A 17,213-nucleotide genomic window follows, 5' to 3' on the forward strand; every position below is an offset into this window, starting at 1 on the left:
CTTTGAATGCCATACTCAACGAGTTGGACCTCATAGATATATATAGAACGCTACATCCCGGAACCAAAGAATACTCATTCTATTCTAATGCCCATGGAACATTCTCAAGAATAGACCACGTTCTGGGTCACAAAACAGGTCTCAACTGATACCAAAAGACTGAAATTATTCCCTGCATATTCTCAGACCACAATGCTCTGAAATTGCAACTCAACCACAAGGAAAAATTTGGAAGAAACTCAAACACTTGGAGACTAAGAACCATCCTGCTCAGGAATGACTCGATAAACCAGGAAATCAAAAATCAATTTAAACAATTTATGGAGTCCAATGAGAATGAAAACACAATGGTCCAAAACCTATGGGACACTGCAAAGGCAGTCCTAAGGGGGAAATACATAGCCATCCAAGCCTCACTCAAATGAATAGAAAAATCTAAAATGCAGTTTTTATATTCTCACCTCAAGAAGCTGGAACAGCAACAGAGGGACAGGCCTAATCCACGCACAAGGAAGCAGCTGACCAAGATTAGAGCAGAAATCAATGAATTAGAAACCAGGAGTACAGTAGAGCAGATCAACAGAACTAGAAGCTGATTCTTTAAAGAATCAATAAAATTGACAGACCGCTAGCAAGACTTATACAAAAGAATAGAGAAAGGACCCAAATTAATAAAATTATGAATGAAAAGGGAGAGGTCACAACCAACACCAATGAAATTGAAGGATTTTTAGAAACTTTTATCAACAGCTTTATGCCAATAAATTAAGCAATCTGGAAGACATGGAGGCCTTCCTGGAAACCTATAAACTACCAAGACTGAAACAGGAAGAAATTGATTTTTTAAACAGGCCAATTAATTATGAAGAGATTGAGTCAGTGATAAACAACCTTCCAAATAACAAAACTTCAGCCTCGGATGGTTTTCCTGGGGAATTCTACCAAACATTCAAAGAAGAAATAATACCTATTCTCCTAAAGCTATTTCAAAAAATAGAAACAGAAGGAAAGCTACCAAATTCATTCTATGAGGCCAATATTACCTTGATCCCCAAACCAGGCAAAGACCCCATCAAAAAGGAGAATTACAGACCGATTTCCCTAATGAATATGGACAAGATCCTGGCTAATAGAATCCAACAGTACATTAAAAGGATTATCCATCATGACCAAGTGGGATTCGTCCCTGGATGCAAGCATGGTTCAACATTCGCAAAACGATCAGTGTGATACATCATATCAACAAGAAAAGACTCAGGAACCATATGATCATCTCAATAGATGCAGAAAAAGCATTTGACAAAATACAGCATCCTTTCCTGATTAAAACCCTTCAGAGTGTAGGGATAGAGGGTACATTCCTCAATCTCATAAAAACCATCTATGAAAAGCCTACAGCAAATATCATTCTCAATAGGGAAAAGCTGGAAGCCTTTCCCTTAAGATCAGGAACTCGACAAGGATGCCCACTCTCACCACTATTATTCAACATAGTACTAGAAGTCCTTGCAACAGCAATCAGACAATAAAAAGGGATAAAAGGTATCCAAATTGGCAAAGAAGAAGTCAAACTGTCTCTCTTCGCAGATGACATGATACTCTATAAGGAAAACCCAAAGAATCCACGCCCAAACTATTAGAAGTTATAGAGCAATTCAGTAATGTGGCGGATACAAAATCAATGCTCAAAATCAGTTGCATTTCTATACACGAATAATGAGACTGAAGAAAGAGAAATTAGGGAATCCATCCCATTTACAATAGCACCAAAAACCATACGTTACCTTGGAATTAAGTTAACCAGAGACGTAAAGGATCTATATTCTAGAAACTACAAATCACTCTTGAAAGACATTGAAAAAGACACAAAAAGATGGAAAAATATTTCATGCTCATGGATTGGAAGAATTAACATAGTTAAAATGTCCATGCTACCCAGAGCAATCTACACTTTCAATGCTATCCCGATCAAAATACCGATGACATTTTTCAAAGAACTGGAACAGAGTCCTTAAATTTGTATGGAACCAGAAAAGGCCCCAAATCACCAAGGAACTGTCGAAAAGGAAAAACAAAGCTGTGGGCATCACAATGCCGGATTTCGAGCTGTACTACAAAGCTGCGATCACAAAGACAGGATGGTACTGGCACAAAAACAGACACATAGACCAATGGAACAGAACAGAGAACCCAGAAATGGATCCTCGGCTCTTTGGGCAACTAATCTTTGATAAAGCAGGAAAAAAGATCCAGTGGAAAAAAGACAGTCTCTTCAATAAACGGTGCTGGGAAAATTGGACAGCTACGTGCAAAAGAATGAAACTTGACCACTCTCTCACACCATACACAAAGATAAACTCCAAATTCATGAAAGACCTTGATGTGAGACAGGAATCCATCAAAATCCTAGAGAACATAGGCAGCAACCTCTGCGACATTGGCCAAAGCAACCTTTTTCATGACACATCCCCAAAGGCAAGAGAAACAAATGATAAAATGAACTTGTGGGACTTCATCAAAATTAAAACGTCTGCACAGCCAAGGAAACAGTAAAAAAAACTAAGAGGCAGCCCACGGAATGGGAGAAGATATTTGCAAATGATGCTACAGATAAAAGACTGGTATCCAAGATCTACAAAGAACTTCTCAAACTCAATACACGAGAAACAAATAAACAAATCATAAAATGGACAGAATATATGAACAGACACTTTTCCAATGAAGACATACAAATGGCTAACAGACACATGAAAAAATGTTCAAAATCATTAGCCATCAGGGAAATTCAAATCACAACCACACTGAGATACCACCTTATGCCAGTTAGAATGGCAAAAATTGACAAGGCAAGAAACAACAATTGTTGGAGAGGATATGGAGTAAGGGGATCCCTCCTACATTGTTGGTGGGAATGCAAGTTGGTACAGCCACTCTGGAAAACAGTGTGGAGGTCCCTTAAAAAGGTAAAAATTGAGCTACCCTATAACCCAGCCATTGCACTACTGGGTATTTACCCCAAAGATACAGATGTAGTGAAGAGAAGGGCCATATGTACCCCAATGTTCATAGCAGCATTGTCCACAATAGCCAAATCGTGGAAAGAACCAAGATGACCTTCAACAGATGAATGGATTAGGAAGTTGTGGTCCATATATACAATGGAATATTACTCAGCTATCAGAAAGAACGAGCTCTCAACATTTGCTGCAAAATGGACGGCACTGGAGGCGATAATGCTAAGTGAAATAAGTCAAGCAGAGAAAGACAATTATCATATGATTTCTCTCATCTATGGAACATAAGAACTAGGAAGATAGGTAGGGGAAGAAAGGGATAAAGAAAGGAGCGGTAATCAGAAGGGGAATGAAGCATGGGAGACTACGGACTCTGAGAAACAAACTGAGGGCTTCAGAGGGGAGGGGAGTGGGGGAATGGGATGGACTGGTGATGGGTAGTGAGGAGGGCACATGTTGCATGGTGCACTGGGTGTTATACACAACTAATGAAGCATCGAGCTTTACATCTGAAACCAGGGATATACTGTATGGTGACTAACATAATATAATTTAAAAAATTTAAAAAAAAAGAAGAAGATGAAGAAGAAGGAGGAGGAGGAAGAAGAGGAGGAGGGCGGGGGGGGGGGAAGGGGAAGGGGAAGAAGAAAAGAAGAAGAAGCAGCAGCAGCCATTATTCATGTGGTCCAGTCCCAGAATGATTTTGTGATTAAAGACACACAGCTCATTATCAAAAAACAATTTGAGGACCCTGACCCAAAGATGGCGGCACCCAGTGAAGTGGTTGCAGCTGCCTTGGGTGAAGGCAATGGTGGAGGCAGTGGCTTTGGGTCTTGAGTTGTGGATAGACAGATGGTTTGAGGTGCCGGGAGTAGACTGAGCCATAGGGCACCTACATCTTGGTGTCCTGCAGGAAGAGGAGGAAGAAGAGAAGCTGGACTCGCTGGACTCTGCAGGGTATCCTCTCTGCCTTCTTGGAAGAAGATTCTCTTAACATTTGCAAGGAGATTGTGGAACGATGGTCAGAAAGTCAGAATGTTCCCACCAAAGTGAGAAAAGAAGATGAGATACAGGCCATTGCCACCTAAATTTAGAAGCAGGGACAGATTGTGGTGAAGCCCAGGATGGTATCATAAGAGGAGAAGCAGAGAAAAGCTGCACTCCTGGCCCAGTATGCTGATGTGACAGATGCAGAGGATGAGAAGGATGATAAGGATGATTCAGGTGCTACCACGATGAACGTTGGCTCTGATAAATCTGTACCCTGAAACAACAGTGTGGAAGATGTCTTTAATGCCAGAAAACTGGAGTGAGACTCGCTTTGGGATGAGTCCCAAAGGAAGAAGGAACAGGACAAACTGCAGAAGGAAAGGGACAAATTAGCTAAGCAGGAGTACAAGGAAAAGGAAGAGTAAAGGGCACAAAAAGGGGAGTGGAAGCAATAACCTTGGTCCACTCTTTTTTTTTTTTCCTCTCTTCATGTAGTTGATCAAAGGGAGAACTGATTGTGCACATGTGTGTTTAAGAGACACAAGAGAACAAACAAAGTTGTTTCCCAAGGCATTTCCCTCTGTTTAGATGGTCCAAAGGAAAATCACAAGCACTTCTAATTACAAAATGTGCCATGTCTCTGTGGTATGGGTAGTCAGATTATTGTAGTTGATGACTGTACCAAAGATCTGGAATGGGGCAACTTTTATATTTTAAAACTCAAGTCCTGGCTCCTTTTGACCACTTTGAAAGTCTTTTCTCAGTTAAGATAAAAAGCAGACATATTCAGAAAGCTGACAGTTATAGTTTTCATCCTGAAGGAGCAGAATCATGACCACTCCTTTCCTGAGATGAAATGTGGGAGTGTAAAGTACTTTAAGAGCAGTATTCAACCCTTAATGTATTGTTTTATGGATGAAATAGAGAGTTTATGATGAGCCCTACCTGGATCCAGATACTATGTTAACATGGCAATGAACTATGAAAATGGAAGAAACTACGTGGTAGATGTTCTAGATTTGAGGGGTGTTGTTGTTGTTTTGTTAAGTTTCAGCCTATGGGAGGAAAAGAAGTATTTTTTTAAGTAGAGATAGTTACATATTTTTCCTCATCTAGACTACGATTTTGAAGGATGTGTATTGGGTGGAAGGATATCATTGTTAGCTAGATTCAGTTTTTATAATCATGAGTCCTTTTGAGTGCTACGAGAGATTTCATTCCTGATCTGCCATAAAACATGAGTATAAAGAACTGATAATTACAGTTTGAGAGAAACTGCAGGAACCATGTGTTTAAGAAAGAAACACTGGAAATCTCTGTGAACACAAAGATATGTAAGAGTGTACATCGTGGGTGCTCAACAAATTTATTTAATGAGTGAATGGAAAATGAGCAGGAAAAATGAGCAGGAATTCTCCATTTCTACTTTTGTCACAAGCCGCATTCAGTTGTAAATAAGGCCTTTCTCTACTTTAGGCAGCAGACTGTCAAAAAGCTTGAAGGAAGCAATCTTCCGGACAAGTCAGAAAATAAGTATTTTATCCCTGATGTTGGCAAACTCCTGCAGGCAAGCAAATCTGGCCCAGTCTGTTTTTGTATGGTGCAAGACGACAATGGATTTTGCATTTTTAAAGGGCTGCAAAAGAACAGATATGTGACAGAGATCTTTTGTGACCTGTGAAGCCTAAAATATTTACTATCTGCCCTTTGGAGATAAAGTTTGCCAACCTCCGTTTCACACCATTAACTATGAGGTTAACAAATATTTTTACCTTTGTGCAGAAGGTAAAAAGAAGCACAGTTAAGGAAAAGATGTGTCACCTCTATACATTCCTATAACTGTGGCATTACATTTTTAAAAAGTAATCCCCTTTTAAAAAATAAACTATTTAAATCACAAAACAAACAAAAAACAAAAAAAAATGCAAAATAAACTTTTCTCTTTGCAATTTTCAGACACAGTGAAAAGAATATATATGTCACAATATCACTATTTCTCTTCCTCTATTCTATTCTATTCTATTCTATTCTATTCTATTCTATTCTATTCTATTCTAATTATGGATACTGCCTCATGTCTCACTTTGGATCCCTTCACAAAACTATTTTATCCAGTCCTGGCAAGCATGTCTATCTTATTCTCCTACCTCTACCCTTTTCTACTTACTCCATACTATAATATCCAGTCCTGGCAAGCATGTCTATCTTATTCTCCTACCTCTACCCTTTTCTACTTACTCCATACTATAAAATCTCAAAATCATCAGTCAAGCAAGGGTGGGGAAGAGAACTTAAATAGGCAAGGCAGGATTCCCTTTAGAAGGAGAGGAAGGGAAAATTTAGCAAACTTAATAGAAGAGTAATTTTGGTTTTGCTACATGGAATTTCTAGGCCTTTGCATACTAAAAGTTAGTAGAGACTTAATCTGAAAGGAACTCTATGAAACATTTATTCTAACTCACAAATTAGAAACTTTGCTCATATAGTTCAAGTGCTCTGCCCCTGACGACATAGTAATATTCAAGGTGAATCTGGGAAGCAGTTGTCCCAGCTGCATACTTATTATCTGAACACTGGGCCACCTGTCATTATCTCTAGCAGAAGTCAGGAAACTGTGACTCTTGGGCCAGATTTGGCCCACTGCCTGTTTTTGCTAATAAAGTTTTATTGGAGCACAGTCACAGTCATTTGTTTACCTATTTTTTTATGCCTGTTTCTACTGTATTACAGCAGAGTCGAGTAGTTGTGACAGAGACTACAAGGCTCACAAAGTCTAAAATATTTATTATTTGATCATTTATAGAAGCCTCCTTTCCAAAAGTGTGTCTATTACCTGTATCAGGGCCTTCAAGACGGAGATAACCCCCTCACCCCTGACACATGAATACAGCCACATTATAGGGTTCTGCTGACTCCTCTGATCAGTCACAATCATCTGGGAAAGGCCTACCCTTTACTAAGGAGTGAAAATAGGAGTAATATTGGATGAAAACCATTGGCGGTCTTTTGAAATAGCTCACATTTATTGATTGTGTATCAGTTTCCTGGCACTGTTCTAAGTATTTCACAGTATTAACTCATGTAATATGCACACAAAACATGTATCATTATCTGCTGTTAACTCTTTATAGTTGAGGAAACTGAGACTAGAAAGGTTAAATAGCATGTTTAAAGCAACACAACTATGAAGTGGCAGCCAAGTTTTAAATACCGATACTGTCTCTAGAGCCCAGTCTTAAATTTTAAGTGGGTTAGCATCCCAGAAATAGTAAGAAAATCTGTTTTTTTGCAACTGCAGTAAGCCAAGTGAAGCTGCATGTGAATAGCCAATGTTGATTTAGGATAATCTGTGATAAAGCTTGTAAAGTATAAATGTCCATTAAAGCATTTGTTCGACCTGTATTTCTTGACCACCTACTGCGTGCCCAGAACCCATTTTATTAAGTGAAAATAGTTCTTTCCTTGACAGCACGTAGAATTTGGCAGGGATTTCCTTTCTAGAAGGCTCAGGATAAAAGTAAAGGCAACAAGAATCAAGGGTTCTTGTGGGAATGAGGTTGTTATGCTCTTTCTGACAGTAGATAATTATGCTAAATAAAGAGCAGGCATTCTGGTTAAGTGAAAGGAGTGTGAGCATTATAGCCAGGAAGCAATGAATTTCACTTTCAAGCTTGACTTTAGAGAAGTTACTGCAAACTCCCTGAGCTTCACTTTTTTAAATTAATTTTTATAGTTTTATAGTTTAGAATATTTACTTCCAGAGTTTTTCATAAAGATTAAGTGAGATCATATATGTGATGAATTCTAGAGTAATGCCAGCAACTTAGCTGGCTTTCAACCTTTTTTTAAATTTCTCTTATCTTTTTTAAAAACATTTATCTATAATTCTCATATTTCAGTCCTGGCTCTGAATTCTTCATCTTTGAAATGCCATGCACAAGGTTACAGCTGGTGCATTCAGGAATAAAACACAACCATCCCCATTCATGGATATATCTAAGGATAATTGGAATAATATTAATCATGGACTGTATGTTCATATATAAGTTCATTATTTGTGATTTATCTTCTCCTTAAAGCACATTCTATTTCTGAAAATATATTGCAAAGCCTTCAGGGCCCAGCCCCTAAACTCGACTTTGGTAACTCATTAGCGCATTTTGTAGATATTTTTCACATTTGTGGTAATGAAATATTTTAGACTATTTCAGAAAGAGACAGAGACTCACTAAGTTCATGTTAAATAATAGATATTAGAAGGTTATAATGGAGAAGTAATGGAGAGAGAAATCCAAGGAATAGATGCATGGCCAATTCAGAGATCATGGACCCAGGGTTTTTGCTTTTCCAGGAATTTGCAGCTCTGATATAATTAGAAAAGTAAGCCTGCTCTCTGTATATCCTTTCAGCCACAATGACTGTATTTTATTATTTCTCTTCTCTTCTCTGTGTCACATTGTTTATTCGGAGCTTTTGCTGTGCCATAGTTCCTACATACTATCTTTCCTCTGTATCTCTTTTTGCTTCAGCTTGCTACAGTAAACTGTTGGTTTGTTTGTTTGTTTCACTGGGTCAAATTCCCCAGAGAAAGTTTGTGACTAACTTAACCAACCGTCTTTGTCCATAGTTGGAAAAAGCATTTTCCCAAAGCCACACAGGGTGCCATTTTTTAGCTCACAAATTGTCAATCATGGAATAGTTTGCTCATCCTTAGTCACTTCAACTGTGGCCAAGAGGATGGGGTTCTATTGAAATACAGAGTTTGGCCACTTATATTTTTTAAGAATGGTGCAAGATCACATTCCATAACTGAGATAGGTGAGGACAGAGAGACTATGGCTTAAATATAGCATACCCTTGGAAAGGTAGTTAAAGATTTAGTATGCATTCTGGTGCTTATAATGATTTACAAAGGTCATAATAATCTAATGGGAGAGACAAAAGTTAATCATATACAGAGAGGCATGTAGAACAGAAATCAGTCTTTTGGCTCCTAGAATTTCTTGAGAAAAAAAAACTTTATTCTTTTTTTCCCTAGCAACTTCCCCAATACATGGGACAAAAAAGACTTTTGATATATATTTGCTGAATGGGTAAAGAATGGCAAGGATTCTTGATTGAACTGAGCATGCCAATGTTAAAACCACCATCATATGATGTTTTCATTCTCTATTGTTTTCAGTGGATGGTATAATCCAGCAAGAAGTTCAAAGTTCTATGCCAATAGATTTAGAATATCTTGGTATATAACACATCTTAAGTGGACAGTGTGTGGAGGCACACTTCAGTTCCCTTGGTGCCACTCTGGAAGTGATCCTGATTTAAAAAGAAAATTTAAGTCCCAGTTATGTCAGTCAGTTAATCTTTAACATTACCTTGACAATGTAACCTATTTCTTATATAACAGCACGCTACTATGTGTAGGCTGCATTCATATTTGCTTTTACAAAACTAGCCCAAATTGTTTCCACTGGTCTAGAAAAACAAACCCACAAGCATCTGCTAAAAAGTAAGCAGCTTGTAGTTGGAATCAAGTAACTGACAATCTTTGCTTGGGGCAATTTTGGTCTAAGCAGATGACCTCCCTATATTCAAAAGGTTGAAACTAGTATAGAATTTGGGAAGGTTTGGTAGCCCACAATATATGAAATATTTAAAACTTTTGGACATTCTATCTTACGGCAATGCAGGACAGAGATGTGTTTGACCTTAAATTCCTGTATATAGCAATAAGGCAGCAAACAGACAATTAAGAAGAAAAATCTGAAGGCCAAATGTCAAAAATGAGACTGTTAACCCTGAGTTGTGACATTTTAAAAATGTCCTTGGCACTCATTGAAGTGCAATTGCTAATGTGGCCATTTATTTGTCTATTTATAAGGAAAAAAAAAACCCTGAGATTTCTAAAATGTTTAGAAATGGACCTTATTCTCTCTGAAAATAACAACAAACTGTTATTTCCAACCTAAGGGTCAAAGCTAGGAAGAAGTGTCCATTAGTACCCATCAAAGTTTACACTTACATAGTGCATGTCTTAAAGCAAGAATTAGGACACTATTTTTTTTTATCTTAACTAATACTAAAATATTCTATGACATAGGAAATAATTAGTATAAAATATTTGTTCTTAGTGGCAAGTGTAGAGTATTTATTCTTGCAATCCTATGTGGCTGTAAAATAATTTAAAAGGTAATATGTTTATGTTTCATCTTTCTTCTTAGTTTTGGTCATTAGCACAATGTCATTTGAAGAGGAGAAAGTCTCTTTATCTAAATGTTGATCAAAAACTCACAAGTACTTCTCAGACTTGTAAATAGCCACAATAATTTTGTTTTCTTATTAACTCTAAAATTACTACTTACTCATGCGCTTTAATCAATACCTCCTTTTCAATGTTTGATTATGCATTAGAAAGCAGAGGAACTTTAAAAAACAATATTTTTGGAGAAAAAACAATCATCTTGCCCCATATATGCTTGAGGTGGTTCATTAAATGTGTCTTCCATCCTTTATTCTTAAAAAAAAAAGAAAACACATGGGAGATAATGTCTAAGACATATAAGCTTTAGAGAAAGTACAATGTTTATATTTTGATATAGAGATCTTTTCAGATGGCTCTTTTGATGAGAGATCAAAACAACAGTCCTTGAGCTATGTTGCTAACTACCCTCTTCTATAAAGTGGCTTGCTTCAAAATCTTGCCCACATTTTGCTATACATGTGTCATTTGGAGTATGCTTTTATTACTACCGTTGTGAGGGACAAAGGCCAAAGCGTTACCTCTGCTTAAAAATAATACTCTCAGAGTCTGTTCATTTTTAGTCCTTGAAAATTTCTAGATATTATACACATTGACTTTGGCTCCCAGAAATGTGTGTCAATGGAAACACTTTTCTTTTGTAAAGAAAGCAATGTGGTATACCAGCTCTTAAATCATAATACATCAACACTTAAACCAAAGAGGCAACAGAGCTTTGTGATTAAGTAGGAGTATCTGGAATCACACTGCAAGAGTCTAAACCCACGTCTACTACTTAAAGCTTTATAACTTTGGGAAGTCACCTAACCCTGTCCATATCTTATTTTACCAATCTCTAAATAGAGGATAATAAAATGATAGTATATCACTTTTAGAGTTGTGAAGAGTTTATTCAAGGGAAGCAATTCAAACACCATGTGGTACATAGTAGCAGGCTATATTTACAGTGAAATTAGTATTCACGTATAGCTTTTCTTCACTTTACTGGGCATAATTTTACATTATTTTTGCATATATTTTAAAAGATTTTTAACAACTTATTCTGGACTGGAGTGGCAACATGGTAAATTGGGGAGGAAAATCTGGACTTCAGAGTCAAAGAGATTTGGAATAATTCTGTCAATCATGTCTTACACCTTGTGTGAATTTGGACAAGTTACATCAACTCTTCAGACATGAATTTCCTATTCTTTAAAGTAGCATTCATACATTGAAAAATAAATAATATAATGCATTCGGGAGTCTAGCCTAGTAATAGATGTTCAAAAGATAATAACTGTGGATTATGATTTGACCAAGTTAAATTAAATCCAGAATTGTGGATGCTTATTTTACATAAAATACTACTAGTTCAGAATTTAGAGTGTTCAGGAAGTCTTTGATCATTTAATATTGAATTGCTAGGTTGGTCTAGCATACTGGTTATACTTTAATATTAAATTTCAGTCAAGACTAATTATACACTTAGTCCAGCAATACATTATTACCATCGTACTAATCTGATAAGCTAATGAACTGGATGAAATCCCACTTCCCCCCAGTGTACCTTTGTCTATAACTGCAACATTTGGACTGAATTTTGGTGTGAGGTAATCAGATACTCCCTGGAGGGTGTACATACTGTGATGCTCCATCTAGAGATTTCGTCGCTAACGTATTTCCCTCAGCTGTCTAGAGCTGTTTGCCAAAGGTTATGTCCCCTCCCAGAGAAGATGTGACCAATCACTGGCTGATTGGAGGGACTTGAAGGCCTTGCTCCCTGACCCAAGTTGGGGCAGCTCTGAAGAGCCATCTTGGCTCCAGAGCTCACTGAAGGATCAGCTGAGCCCTCTCTCACAACCACAGTGCAACTTCTCCCTCTGCCCAGTTTGCCTTCCACCCTTCCTTGTAGGTGTATCTCCTGAGACTACTCCACAGTAATCCTTTTGCACAGGACCCTCTGCCCAAAGTCTGCTTCCAGAGAACACAGTCTAATGTCCTCACTAGTTTGAAAGGTTTTAAAGCAGGGAAACATGAACCAAATATGTCTTTCTTTTCTCTCATGGCACAGCAATCGATGAATTAAAAGTGGAACTGCTTTAGAACTCGGTCAGCCCTTTTGGAAGGCACAGCATGCATAATCACAAACATATGAAAGCACACCCACATTCAATGACAATTATTTACTACAAAAGTGGGGGAAAGAAATGTCATGAATTTGCTTTTGAAATTACTTGGCTATGTGTGTTATTGACATAATTTATGATTGGCTATGTTTTTTGACATTTTGTGTACTTAGAAATTCTTGAAAAGTGAAAAAAATCATCCACTAAACTGTTTTCAAATGTAATAAATCTTTTATGAATACTAAATTTAATAATGAAGTGACATAATGTTATGCAGACATTTAACTAAACATTTATTCATTTTGATGTTGTGGTTTCCTTTTTTGTGTTCTAGAGACAGTGAGTTTAATTTTAAAGACTCAAATTTTACACGGAGATCTTTGAAAATCTCATAGGCCATTGAAAATTTCAAGTCCTTGAATATATCTGAGCAGAAATCCAGTACATTTTTTATAGAAAGAAAAACATGAATTTTTCTCTTTTCTTACTAATTATCTCTTGATTAAAGCCAGATGGACACATCCTCCACAGTTTGCACCAGAGTTCACTCAAGCTTGAGAGAGACGAGTAAAGGAAACAGAGCTGGAGGGGGTGGGTGGTCGTGGGTATACTATGAGAACACAAAATTAACTCAGGTTAAAGATGGGTCATTTCCTCTCCCTTTCCAGGGAATTTTCCATTTTCTTCAGCTTTATCATATATGCGTAGTCATATCTATGTCTATAACTGTGTCCAGTCCCATGTGGTTAGTCCAATAAAGTGATGAAAGTGATCCCCAACCAATCACAGCTTTTTAAAAGTAGAGCAAAGATCGGCACATATGATCACAAATCTTGGTGTGACACTGTCCTCTACTAGTCTCAGAAAGCTGGCTCTTTAAACCAGTTTTTAAACCTTTATGTTACACATAAAAATATAATAGACTCATGTACATACATGTGTGTATATTTTAACCAAGAGCAGCCAACCACCTTTTGTATTCAGTTTGCTCAATCATAAAACCACAAAGTCAGAAATGGAAAAGACTTACTGTATTAGGAAAATAAGACCATCGAGTTTATGCAAGATAATAACGTCAGCCATTTGGATTCAGTCCCACTCTGTTTCTAGAAATCATGGAGAAATATGCACCCATATATTTTTTTTCCCTTAACAAGACAAACTTTGTTCTATATTATCAATATCTCTGAGAGAATATGTAACAGGACAACATAATATTTTTAGCCCAAAATTGCCCTAAACGAAATTTCACTATTAGTTCCTCAAAATTCACTCTAAATTCGACCTAAAATTGATTATTTTAGATACAATATTTATTTATATGTTTAATATTAAATAAAATATTAATCAGATTAAAAATATATAATCATTCATGTCTTCATGTCATCAACTCATATTGATCTATATTTCAGTCAACACTCATTCTGCCAGATGTACATAAAACATGTGGACAAATGGAGAGAACCAATTAAACCTCAATTTATGATCACTTTGTGGAATTCCACAAGTGCCCCTTTATCAATCCTAAGAACTGCTACATATTGAAAGTGAGCGTTCCACCAAAATTTTCTCCTATGTGAATCAATCCTGCAGTGTTTTCAGTATTAATGACCATTTTTACAAATTCTGTCTTTCTCTTCTTATAGCTTATGCTAGTCTTCCTCTCTTTTCAGTTATTCTTTATGTAAATTTAGTATTTCAGTTATCAGCAAGTTTATAACATTGAAGAACAATAAAACCCAGGGAAAAGAAGTTGTGTTAGGAAATGTAGCCATTATTTCACAATCAAAGGAATTAGCTTAATGTCTTAAGAGTTTCTTAATCTCTCTCAGCTTCAGTTTTCTTATTGGTAAATAATGTATATTTCCAGGATGATTTTAAGGGTATAAAATCTCTCATATGTAAGGAGGTCTTAGTGTGTCAGGCACTGTGCTAGACATCATATTATCTCATTAATTCTCACAACCCCTCTGGAAGGCAGTACTATAATCAATTCTCATTTTACAACTGAGGAATTGATGATAGTAAGATTACACAGCCAGGGTACCTACTGTTATATTCAGTAAATTATATGTTAAATATTGGTTATCAGGCCCAAAATGATCAAAGAGATTTTCTTAATGGATTTTGAAGAATTAGAACTGACTTTTAGCTTAGTTGGTATATGTGTTAGTCGTAGTTCTCCAGAGAAACAGACCAATAGGATATACATATAGAGTGAGAGGGAGAGATTTATTTTAAGGAATTGGCACACATTTAGAAGCTGGCACACCCAAAATCCATAGGACAAGTCAGCAGCCTGGAGATTCAGATTAAAGTTGCTGTTGTAAATCTTGAGCCTGAAAACTGAAAAGTCAGGCAGAATTTCTATGTTGCAATCTAAAAGCAGAATACCTTCTTTGGGAGATCTCTATTTTTGCTCCTAAGGCCTTCAACTAATTGGATGAGGCCCATCCACATTATGGAGGACAAACTGCTTTACTTAAAGTCAACTGGTGGTAAATGTTAATCTCCTTTAAAAAATACCTTTCCTATAACATCAAGTCTGGTGTTTGACCAAATGACTGGACACTGTAGTCAAGCCAAATTGGCACATAAATTAAAAATCACAGTGTATTTCATTTAAAACGTACCATATTGTCCTACACATACAGTCTCAGAGATATTATTCAAAGATACTTGACTGAAGAGTCCATAAGTTTATGACTGTTAAATAATTAGGACACATGTGAAAAAGTCTTGTACACTCTTTGGCACAAAATGGGAAGTAAATAAATCTTGCTTGAATCTAAATCCAAATCTGAGTTCAAGTTACGTTCTGGTATTTTTCAAGAGAAACCTCAACCACCCTATTACTAAACAATGTTCTCCTCAATATTGTCTACTCTTTTCTCCCTTTCTTTCTATTTCTCTGTTATAATTTCTTCTATTGATTTCGCCACTATATTGTTGAAAAGATGTCCTTTTAAGTCTGACTCTGACTTTCATATTTAAGATTCCCCAGATTTACTAATGAATCATCGAGCCTTACATCGGAAACTGGGGATGTACTGTATGGTGACTAACATAATATAATAAAAAATCATTAAAAAAAAAAAAGATTCCCCAGATTTAAAAAAATCTCCAAAATTCTGTCATTAGAAGTTTTTTTCAGGATGTCTTGTATTTTTTCATATGCCTTCATGCTTTTTTTCTATATTTTTCATAAAGACAATTTTTAGAGAAGTTTTAGTTTTATAATAAAATTAAGAGAGAAAGGTACAGAGATTTTGCATATACCCCTTGCACCCACACATGCATAGCCTCCCGTTATCTACATCACTCACCAGAATAGTGAATATAAATATATATTCATATATATAGATAGATGATAGATAGATAGATGATAGATAGGTAGATAGATAGATAGATAGATAGACACGTAGATAGATAGATGATAGATCTACACGACACAACATAATGACCCAAAGTCTGTAAGTCCGTGGTTTTTACCTTTGGGCTTACTTTTGGTGTTATACAGTCTATAGGTTTGGACAAATGTATAATGACATATCCATCATATAGAGTAATTTCACTGCCCTAAAATCCTCTGTGATCTCTCCTGTTCATTCCCCGCACATTCACTCCTGATCACTGATCTTGTATTGTCTCTATGCCTTTATCTTTTCCAGGAGTCATATAGTTGGAATTATAATCTATGCAGGTTTCTCAGATTGACCTCTTTTTTTTTTTCAGCTAATAGCATGTATCTGAGGTTTGTCCAAGTCTTTTCATGGCTTCATGCTAATTTACTTTCAATGTTAAATAATATTCCATTATCTAGATGTATCACAGTTTATGTACTCATTCACTTACTGAAGGATAACTTGGCTGCTTCTAAATTGTTGCAATTACAAATAAAGCTGCTATAAACATCTATGTCCAGGTTTTGTGTGGACATATGTTTTAAACTCCTTTGGATAAATACCAAGGAGCACAATTGCTGGATCATATGGTAAGAGTATGTGTAGTTTTGTAGGAAACTGACAAAATTTTTCAAAAGTAGCTGTACCATTTTGCATTCGCACCAGCAATGAAGGAGAGTTCCTGTTGTTCTACATCCTAACCAGCATTTGGTATTGTCAGGGTTCCAGATTTGGGCCATTCTAACACGTGTGTAATGGCATCTCATTGTTGTTTCAATTCACATTTCCTTGTTGACATATCATGTAGAACATTTCTTCACATGCTCATTTGCCATCTGTATATTTTCTTTGGTGAGGTATCTGTTAGGGTTTTTGACCCATTTTTAAATAAGGTTATTTTCTTATTAATTTTAAGATTTATTTTTATATTTTGGAATAAATTCCTTTATCACATGTGTGTCTTTTGAAAATATTTTCTCCCACTTTGTGGCTTACTTTCTAATTCTCTTGATTTTGTCTTTAGCAGGGGATAAGCTTATAATTTTGATGAAGTCCAGCTCATCAATTATTTTTTTCCTGGTTCATACCTTTAGTGTTATATTGGAAAAGGTGGTCATCTAGATTTTCTCCTATGTTATCTTCCAAGAATTTTGTAGTTTTGCATTCTACATTCAAGTCTATGATGCATTTTGAGTTAATTTTTGTAAATGATATAAGATCTATGTCTAGATTCTTTTTTTTTTTTGTATGCAGGTATTCAGTTCTTCCAGCACCATTTATTGATGAGACTATCTTTGCCCCATTGCATAACTTTCTTATTCCTTCTTTTCCATCAAATGTCCATCTATTTTTGGTTCAGTTTTTGTATGAAATCAATGTGGAAAAGAAGGGATATATATAAAGTAAAGTCCAACTCCACATAGTAATATCACATAGTGTG

General features: G+C 36.3%; 1 protein-coding gene and 1 pseudogene across 13 annotated transcripts in view; both read left to right on the top strand.

Moving 5' to 3' along the window:
• PTPRD (protein tyrosine phosphatase receptor type D) overlaps positions 1 to 17,213 on the top strand; it is a 2,182,843-nt gene that overhangs the window by 1,457,699 nt on the left and 707,931 nt on the right. The gene's annotated exons all lie outside the window — the stretch shown is intronic.
• On the top strand, positions 3,643 to 16,117 carry LOC148108612 (coiled-coil domain-containing protein 43 pseudogene; annotated as a pseudogene).

This window comes from Ursus americanus, chromosome 18 (genome assembly GCF_024610735.1).
Source record: "Ursus americanus isolate L20-20 chromosome 18, mUrsAme1.1.p, whole genome shotgun sequence".
Taxonomy (NCBI): Eukaryota; Metazoa; Chordata; class Mammalia; order Carnivora; family Ursidae; genus Ursus; species Ursus americanus.